This window comes from Rhagoletis pomonella, unplaced genomic scaffold (genome assembly GCF_013731165.1).
Source record: "Rhagoletis pomonella isolate Grant_MI unplaced genomic scaffold, Rhpom_1.0 Rhpom_scaffold_00005, whole genome shotgun sequence".
NCBI lineage: Eukaryota > Metazoa > Arthropoda > Insecta > Diptera > Tephritidae > Rhagoletis > Rhagoletis pomonella.
The window spans coordinates 7757985-7767797 of NW_023458559.1; the positions used below are offsets into that span (position 1 = coordinate 7757985).

The following is a 9813-nucleotide window of genomic DNA, read 5'->3' on the forward strand; positions in this document are numbered from 1 at the left end:
AAACATCCAAACATACAAACTTTCACATTTATAATATTTATAAGATATAAGATAAGATAAGATATTTATAAGATAAGATAAGATGAACGAACTCATTACGCATTTCAGCTCTGCCGCTACCAAGCAATGAGGGCTTCGTTGATGTAATGATGGGCATATGTATGTACTTATGGACAGCAATGTTTTCATGTATATACATATGTTTGAATGGTTGTATATATTTGTATGTATCTATATATGTTGTGTACATGTATATATGCGCATATGTAGCACAAACGAAAACAAATCTAATAAGCTGCTCGTTGATATAAATGCGAACTGTACTGATTGTCAAAAATTATGTGTCTGTACATTTGTTCATGTTTGTCATTGTGCGTGTAATTATCTAGAGTCACGGTGGAGAGAATACAGAGGTGGCGCCGATGACGATACCGCTACTCGGCTCTCAGTGATTTTGACAGAATCAGCTGTTTTGGTGACGTCATAGTAGAGAAGACAGCAGTGGTGATGTGCTGAGTCAATACTTTTAAGTACCCAATACTCTCGATACTCGGTACCGAAACATTTAGGTTTCGAATAAAAGCGCACATAGGCCAAAAATATGCAAAAAACGCCTAACAAACCCCGAATGTAAGAGCCAATAGATGCCATAATACAGAGAAACCCTTACTTGTTTGAAGCATTTTTGTTCCAGATGAATCGGACGATATCATTTTTGTAGGCCTGGGACAGATTCTGTAACCAGTTAACGACAATTTTCGAATCGGTATCGGTTTTGTCGACGTTTGATATCAAATATTTGTAAGTCAACAAGTGCGATATCGATCCGAAACTTGTCGCTAACTGGCTACAGAATCTCTCCCCTGAAAGGCTTTTTCATCCGTCAAAGTATTTTTCTTGAACCTTGGATCGACTAAGGTTAAAACTGATAAAATAATATTTTTCTGTGGCGATAAGTTCAAGTGTTTTAGCCGATATCATATAAATTAGTAATGAAAGTTTTTTCTAAACCTGAAATGCATATAATGGCGAGGGTTTAATGCAAATAATCGGTATCGGATACCGAAAAGGAAGTATAGGGTACAGAAATCTTTTTTAAGTATTGGGTACCGAGTATTGGGGACAATTCAGCACATCACTAGTCACCCTCATTCTCGCCGCTCTCAGTTGTCAACTCTACGATGACGTCACGCTAAAATTACTCTCACGAATTCTGCTGCAATCGGCGCAATCTTGTATTCTATCATTCTTGATCTAGAGTAGTTTTGTGCTCTTGCTATCTCCTTGTATTAACTCGTCCTTCGTTGGTATACTCTGATGAATATACATATGTGAGGATGATAGCAAGGCCAACTTATATAAAGTAGTGTTACAGGAGCAGTTGAAATTTTCGCCCGATGTTTTTTAAAGAAAGCCATAAACGTAGCGACCCACAGTGCATTATTTCCATATTCTAGAAAATATTAATTACATTACTTTACCAAGCGCAATAATATTTAAGCTTGTATATTTGAAACTGAATCTCAATGTTCAATTTGTCGGTGTTATGTGATTTATGCAACAATTGCTAAAAGGCCATTTTGGTCTTGGTGCAGGTTTTGATGAAATTTTCTTTTTTCAGGCCTACTAGGAATTTTATTTTCTTCGAATAATTCATTTGCATTTTATCTCGACCGAAACAAATTCTTGTATTTTCGCTTTGAGTAGAGAAAGCCTGATTCATTACCTTTCCAATGGTATCCCATATTTGTAAAGAGAGCAATAAATATTGAGCTTGCAAAGGAGTTTTTTAGACCCAACTTGACTTTTTTATCGATATTTTCCACGCCCATAATTAAAAAAATATATTTATTTATTTTTAAGACCATTTCTGTCACTTTACAATTCCTTGTTATGGGGAAATTCTAAATATCAATTTTGGACATTTTAGCCTTTGTAGTTAGTTAAATATTTCAGTTTTTGCAGTTTTTTGCATTATGTCAAAAGGATGTGTTTGTTGTAATTCATTCTGTCATTTACTATCACTATGCGTAGGCCAATTCATGAAATCATTTCATGCGTTTGAGTAGAATTAATGAACACCATTTCGTGATTTCAATTAAGGCGAAATAGAGTTTATGCACTCAGTTTTTACTCAGATCGATAAAATGATTTCGTGAATTGGACTACGCATACATGTGATACTAATTCTTTTAATTTATAAGGTAATTTTATGTTTTTATACTCTTGCTACCACATGAATATATGAATTCGTGATAAGAATATATGAATTCGCCTTGGAAGATAGGAAGCGAGTAAGAATAAATGCCGAACAAAGGAATTTGTCTTCTTTCAACTTAAATAAATGCATTTTGCAAACAAAAGTGCGTACGTTACTTAGTGCCTTGGTAATGGCGAATTCGTAAGGATCTATTGATTGCATTATAAACATTTTCATTTATTTGTTAAACATACAATTACTTCCATTACAACCCAGTCCTATGGATGCTAGAAGCGCGAATTCATATAAGGCGGTGTTACCGGAAAATTAATAAATAAATTATATGTATATCAGAAAATTAATAAGATGAAATGAAATTATTGTTTGATTTCTAACCAAACCTATGTATGTAACTCAATCGCCAAATGGTTTGCCGAACCGTAAATATATGTTTACACATCCAATTTCGTGAGTAGGTACCTGGTACTCGCACCTTTTTTAAGAAGTTTCACTTTTATCATGTGTACGATGTTACACACGCATTTTTTTTGTTGTTGATTTCATAAACAGTACATTCTAGATATAAGGTGTGTACTCGTATTGAGAGGACAAAATTCTCCAGCAGCAAAAGTTCTGAGAATTTAGCAGCATTCGCTCTGAAAGAGACGAAATATCAACAGAAGTACGAGATCGCAAAATTTGCAAAAACTTGCACCCTTCGAAACAGCTCATAACTTGCACAGTTACCACTGGTGTTTAATTTGGCAATTTATTTTCTGTTTGGTACATTTTCCCCCGATTTGGCATTGTATACAATTGAATAGTTTTCGATAAGAAAAACCTTTTTTAAAATAGAAATTAATTACTATATCGGAATGAATAAGTTATTTTTCTCATATATATTTGTGATATCACATGGTAGAGGTGTCAAACTATCGATAGTCACACCATCGATAGTTTTGATAGTTTTCAGAAAAACTCAATATTCACGATAGTCTCGAAAAAAAACAAAACTATCGATAGCACTATCAATAGCGCTATCGATAGTGCTAAATCAGTTAGGTTGCTTTGTTTTTACAGGATCATAGTGAAATAAATATTATCTTATAAAAGTTATTATCATTCAAAATTAAGTATCTGCTTAGCCAAAATACTTCTCTTTTTAGAAAATTCAAAAACAAACACAAGTTATACAAACAAAAAAGGATTTACGATTAAGATATGTATGTATAATTTCAAAAAACTTGGGAGAGATGATCGATAGTCCTACTAAACTATCGATATTTTTGATAGTATAAGAAAAAACTATCAATGAGTATTGATAGTCTAAAAAATTGAAACTATCGATACTATCGATAGTGCCATCGATAGTTTTACAACTCTATCACATGGTGACGCATTCAAAAACAAGAGTATCTCCTCCAAACACCCATCATTGATCCAAAAGCAATGTAATAGGTATAGCTACAGATGTAGCTTTAAAATTATAAAATTTTCATTTCAACAATCAACCTACCAAAACCGAAAACTTCAGAAAAACAACATTTCAGCATGCTGCATTTAAATCTATTTTGGTATATTTAACCCTAGAACACACACCCAGAAAATACCACGTAAACACACACCCGGGATACGTTTGTACCCGGGACCTTATTTTGCGGTTTTTTTTTAATGCTTATTCAACCGATTTCTATGATTTTTTTTTTTGAAATGTATATTTTAATATATAACAAGTATTTTGTCTTTTGTTTCATTCGAATATTCCTACTGGTTCCAGCGACATGGGCAAATAAAGTCAGGACATGCAACAGTGGATTTTTGTTTTTGTTGTTGTCCTGATAAATGCAAAACAAAATAATATAATTTATAATAATATACTTGTAGAGTAACAACGAATACACATTTTGGTTTTTATTTCATTGAAATATTCTACCTGGTTCAAAAGATATGTGCAAAAAGGTCGCGCAAGGTATGGGTACGTAGGTAGCAAATACACTGGTATAACTGGTTTTTGTATTTTATATGCAGCTGCAAGGGTTGTTTTCACACGAGGTGTTGTTATAAATGCTGCCTGTTGATATTTTCATTATTGTTTTGGTGCTCAAAAGTGTAAGTGAAAATATAAGTGAAAATAAATATAACTGAAACTATAAATAACTGGATACGAAATGACGTCAAGAAGAAACGAATATTCATCAAGTGCAGCATATAGAAGGTAAAAAATGTAAAATAAGCAACAATGTAAACATATACTAATTTTTTTTATTATGCAGGCTAACTGAGGAACAGCGAGAATCATATATACAATCTTTATTTGATGAAATTTGTGACGATGACGCTCCCTATGACTTTGACTCAGAAGATGAAGAAGAAATTCAAATCAATGACATTGAAATTGCTGATGACGATGCTGAAGTTTCGCAAAGTGCCGCAGAAGTATTACCTGATTATGCGGACTATGAGGATGATGAAGAAGACGATGAAGAAGAAGAAGTAGAAGAAAATAATGAATTACCTGCTAGTGCCGAAAAATTTGTTGCACGTGATGGTACTGAGTGGATGAAGGAACCAAATGTAAGTCGTCAGGTACTCAGACAAAATATTATAAGAGAACGTTCTGGACCAGCTAGATGCACTGAAATGTTGTCAATAGAGCAAATATTCAAATGTTTCATTAACGTTGAAATGGCTGATATAATTATGCGCCACACAAATAAGTTAGCAAAAGAAACTTATAATGCTTACAACAATGCGCATCCAAACACAACTCCTAAGTCATGGACGCCTGTGTCAATAACAGAGCTGTATGCATTTTTTGGCATACTTATTATGACTGGTGCGAACCATAGCAATGGAGAACATGTTCGAGATTTATGGAGCGTCAAAAACTATCCTTTATATCGCGCCACAATGGGAGTCAACCGTTTCTGTTCGATATTGCGGTTCCTAAGATTTGACGATAAAAACACTCGTGCAACACGCTTACTAACTGATAAAGCAGCACCGATCAGTGAGTTGTGGACGATGATGAACAATAATCTTGCTGCACATTACAAGCCCAGCTCATGCTTGACGATTGATGAACAATTATTTCCTTACCGTGGACGCACACGGTTTACGCAGTACATACCGTCAAAACCTGCTAAATATGGTATCAAGGTTTGGTGGATTTGCGATGCCACAAATGCATATCCACTGCATGGACAAATATATACTGGCCAAGCAGAAACTGGTAGGGAAACGAACCAAGGCGAACGAGTGGTGAAGGATTTGTCTGCCAAATACCAAGGAAGTGGCCGAAACATTACAATGGACAATTTGTTTACGACCTTGCCAGTTGCAGAACTGCTTCTCACCTGGAAACTCACGATCGTTGGAACTTTGCGCAAAAACAAATCATATATTCCTCAAGAAATGAAGCAGAACAAAAACAGGACAATTGGTTCAACGACATTTGGCTTCAAAAATAATGTGACAATGTGCTCTTATGTTCCCAAAAAAAATAAAGCAGTAGTTTTGCTTTCGACCATGCATAATGATGCTGAAATAGCTGACAGTGGGAAACCTGAAATAATTGAATATTATAATCGTACCAAAGGTGGTGTTGATCGAATGGACCAAATGTTTGCGGAATATCCAACACAAAGACAAACAAAACGATGTCCACTAGCGATGTTCTTCAACATGTTGGACATTACAGCTCTTGCAGCCTACATTGTCTACGATTTGAATAACCCTATGTTGCCTTGGAGAACAAACAACAAGCGTAAGCAGATCCTGCGCAGCTTGGCTGAAGCATTGTGTATGCCCATTATTGAAGCCAGAGCCATAAATCGTCAAGTGACGCGAAATTTTTCGACTAAAATTGCTATTGAAGCATATTTCAACCGACCGGTGGAATCAATGGTGTCAACAGCAGCATCAACATCTGCCGCAGCGCGCACGCCAAAACCTGTGTCCGGATCTTGCTATTTATGTTACGCACAAGAGGAAAAACGCCGTAGAAAAACCAGAAAGCTGTGCGACAAATGTAAGAAGCCAATGTGTCTTGAACATTCGGTCACATCAACAAATTGCTCTATTTGCCATAATTTTCCTTAGATATAAGATGCATTTTTATAATTTTTATAATAAAAGTCAATAATATAATGTGTGAAATGAATATTTTTAATTTTTCAAATAAAAAAGTAATATAAAAAATGTTTTTTTTTATTATTATGAGGATTTTTACTATTGGGGTACAAACGTATCCCGGGTGTGTGTTTACGTATATAATGTGTTTGGAAGGCTGTAGCTCCTGAACCAATGGTCCGATCTGGTTCAAATTTTGAATTTGAACTCAAAACTAAATAATCTTCCTAGATCCGAAGTTAGCGGTATAGAGGTATAGCGGTCCAAAAGTTACAACACTTCAAAGTTGAAAGTGGATACATTTGTACCCGGGTGTGTGTTCTAGGGTTAAAGGTAAATTATGATACAAACGAAAAATGTCATACGGCAACCGTAGTCCGCACACACTAAAGTAAACAAACTGGAGATTAATAGCAAATTAGCGAAAAATAAACACAACAAACGTTGTGCATATTAAATTTACTCACTTTTTCGTTGTATACTAGCATTAATAATAAAATTTGCAATAAATAACTCAAAAAGGCCATATTTGCTTTTGTTTATTTACAAACATGTGTTTGTGATCAGCTGATTTTCTTACTTGCAAGTTTTAGATGGGAAAAATTTTTCCACCAGAAATTTGCAGCTCTCTTTCATATTTTGCTCTCTCAATTTCCCCTACTTTGCAAGTTTTTTGGGTACGAGAACGCAAAACCAGTAAAAGTTTTCTAAAACTTTAGATAGTTGGGCGTACGAGTACACTCCTATTGTTAGTCTTTAGGTAGTACTATGAGATAAGTTGTAACATTAATAGCAAATAATTGTGAATTAGGATGTGTTTTGAAATGAAGTCACGTTGTTTGGTTTGAACGGTTTAATTAAAAGATGTGTTTCTAATTAGGACGAGTTGGTGTGGGTGTTGCACAGGTGTGATGGAGGGGAAGTGGGTGTAGTGACTGAACGGATACAATCAGAATGACTTGACCGACAAAACACCGACGTACCTTACGTCAGGTTTAGGGGGCCTTGCGGGATAGCGGGAGTCATGGCGAGGCCCAAGGCTGCTTTGAGTGTAAGCAGATGGGGTGGGATTTTTTTACCTCGCTTTTATTAGCTCGGGATGTAACTATGTAATATTGATGCGCCTAAAAGACGCAGCGATCTCCATTCTCAAGTTACATAACTGACGACAGTACGAATGGGTATTTTAATAGCGCGGTTTTAGTTTTTTTAAACTACAATTTTTATTTCTTCCCACTTTATCTATCTTTCTAATGTTTCTCACATTTCGGTAACTAGGCATGAACTCCCTATTTTGTTTATGTCTGCTGTAGGTAAGGTGGGTGGTAAGGACCACGCCCGCCGACGAGCTAACCTAGCCCTAGCATGCCGACCACCACACAACACTTGCACAACTTCGCTCCGGCTACTGCAGCAGGTTAAACTCCTACCTGAGTAGGTTGAATGGGGATGTGGCGAATGAGTGTCCGGCATGCGGAGAGACCCCACATGACTCGAAACATCTCTTCGCATGCCCGGAAAACCCGGCAACCCTAACGGCCTTGTCCCTGTGGACAAACCCCACAGAAGCTGCACGCTTCCTAGGGTTGCCGTTAGTGGAACTTGACGACAACGACTGAGATACCAACCGTCCTGGGCGGGGTTGTTGTAGCCGCTGCTACAACAACAACAACAACCACCACAGTACCATACCCTCAAAGTCAGAGACATAACATAATGCCAACTCTTCTTGAGAAATAAGCGAACAAGTAAAAAGGCAACATTGGTGGGGATGCGAAAGCAATAGAGTGCGAGTTTCCCATCGCATCGCATTTGATTTTCGAATCGCATTGCTTTGCGTATCGAATTACAGAGTAGGGGCCCTGATATTTTTAAAGCAAAATATTTAAGCGGTTGAAAGCCTTCTACATATTATGCACTTGTTAATTTCGAAAATCTATTTGGCGATTTCTGAAATCCATTTGACGAGTTCTAAAATCCAACTGACGCTTTCTGAAATCCATTTGCCTCCAATTACATATTCTGAAATCAAATTAACATATTTTGAATCCAATTACCTATTCCGGAATCCAACGAATATTTTCGGACATCCAATTGTCTATTCTGAAATCCAATCGAGGCTTTCCGAAATGCAATTTGATAAGGCTGTTCAGAATGTTGTGGAAATGGCCTTGGATTTTCAGTTGGAATTGCATTTGCAAATTTTATGCTTGCTGCCATGGCGACCGTGTGAATTTTATTGTTGTGAATTTACAAATGAAAGAATATACAAATATGCAAGATCATATGCACAAGATTCTGAACAGCCCCGATGTTTTCTCATTTCAAACTGGAAAAAGTGTAGTTAAGTATAATTGAAATGTTTTATGTTATTTTATTTTAAATTAACCAGGTTTGTGTTTATGTATAGTAAAATTAAAAAATCTTCATAATTTAGGAACCCCTTTTTTTATAAGATTACAGCTTTTTGGTAGTTGAGAGCAAGTTCTTGATTGTATAACGTCGAAGTTACAAAAGGAAAAAAACTTCTCATAAATTCGCCGGGTATATAAGGTTCTGTTTCGCCCGACCATCTTTAATTCTTATATAGAAGATTTAGATGCATATTTCTGTGGTTATAAGCAATAATCGCCTAAGTCGAAAATCCTGAATTCGAGAAAAAACGCTTTAAAGATTTGGATTGTAATGTAAACCTTATGGGGAAACCAAAATATTTTGATCTATAACTTTTTAAATAGCCTAGGTAACGAGATGGGAGTTTTACACACACATGGAATAGTAGTTGCAGAAAACGACAGCATATATAACTCAATTCTTTCTTAAGTCGACTTAGGCGGTTATTGGTTATGACCACAGATTTATAGTTAAGTAATTTTATTAATTCAATTTTAATTTAACATAACAACTTGTAGAAAAATAGTTGCAATTACACTCTCATCAATAATGTATGTACATATTATTATGTAGGTAATAAAAATCATTTCATTTAAATTTAAGTGTATGTTCAAAGAAAGTATAGGTACTAGACCGTTCGTTATTTCAACTTCTTTTTTAAATATTCAGTTTGCCGGGCGGCAAAAGATGTCTTTTGGTCTAAAAATAAGCTGTGCAAAATTTTATTCGAATATGATAACTCTAAGTACTTGCGCGTTGCATTTGAAAATTTAGAAAACCATATGCATTGTGGAAAAAAATTTTTTAACAAAATAGTTGAAAGTCGTTAATTTTATAGTCATTTGTTATGTAAAATAACTCACACAATCTGAATATGAGGTCGAAAATTAAAAAAGTAGAATAGGTTTTAAGAATTTGCGAAATTATCGTTTGTTTTCAAATTGAGAAAACAGCATTTTCATTTTTTTCCAAAAATATCCGGTCGTGATTATCACACCGCAAAGAGATCTCCACCAGATGAAAGGTCTTTGAAATCCCTACGAACCTGCTATACAATGTTTTGCAATCAAATTATCAGTTTAAGAGTT

At 35.4% G+C, this 9813-nt stretch overlaps 1 protein-coding gene across 1 annotated transcript in view; it reads left to right on the forward strand.

The window, feature by feature from the left end:
* LOC118738671 (MOXD1 homolog 2) overlaps window positions 1–9813 on the forward strand; it is a 1114343-nt gene that overhangs the window by 1034010 nt on the left and 70520 nt on the right. The window lies entirely within an intron of this gene.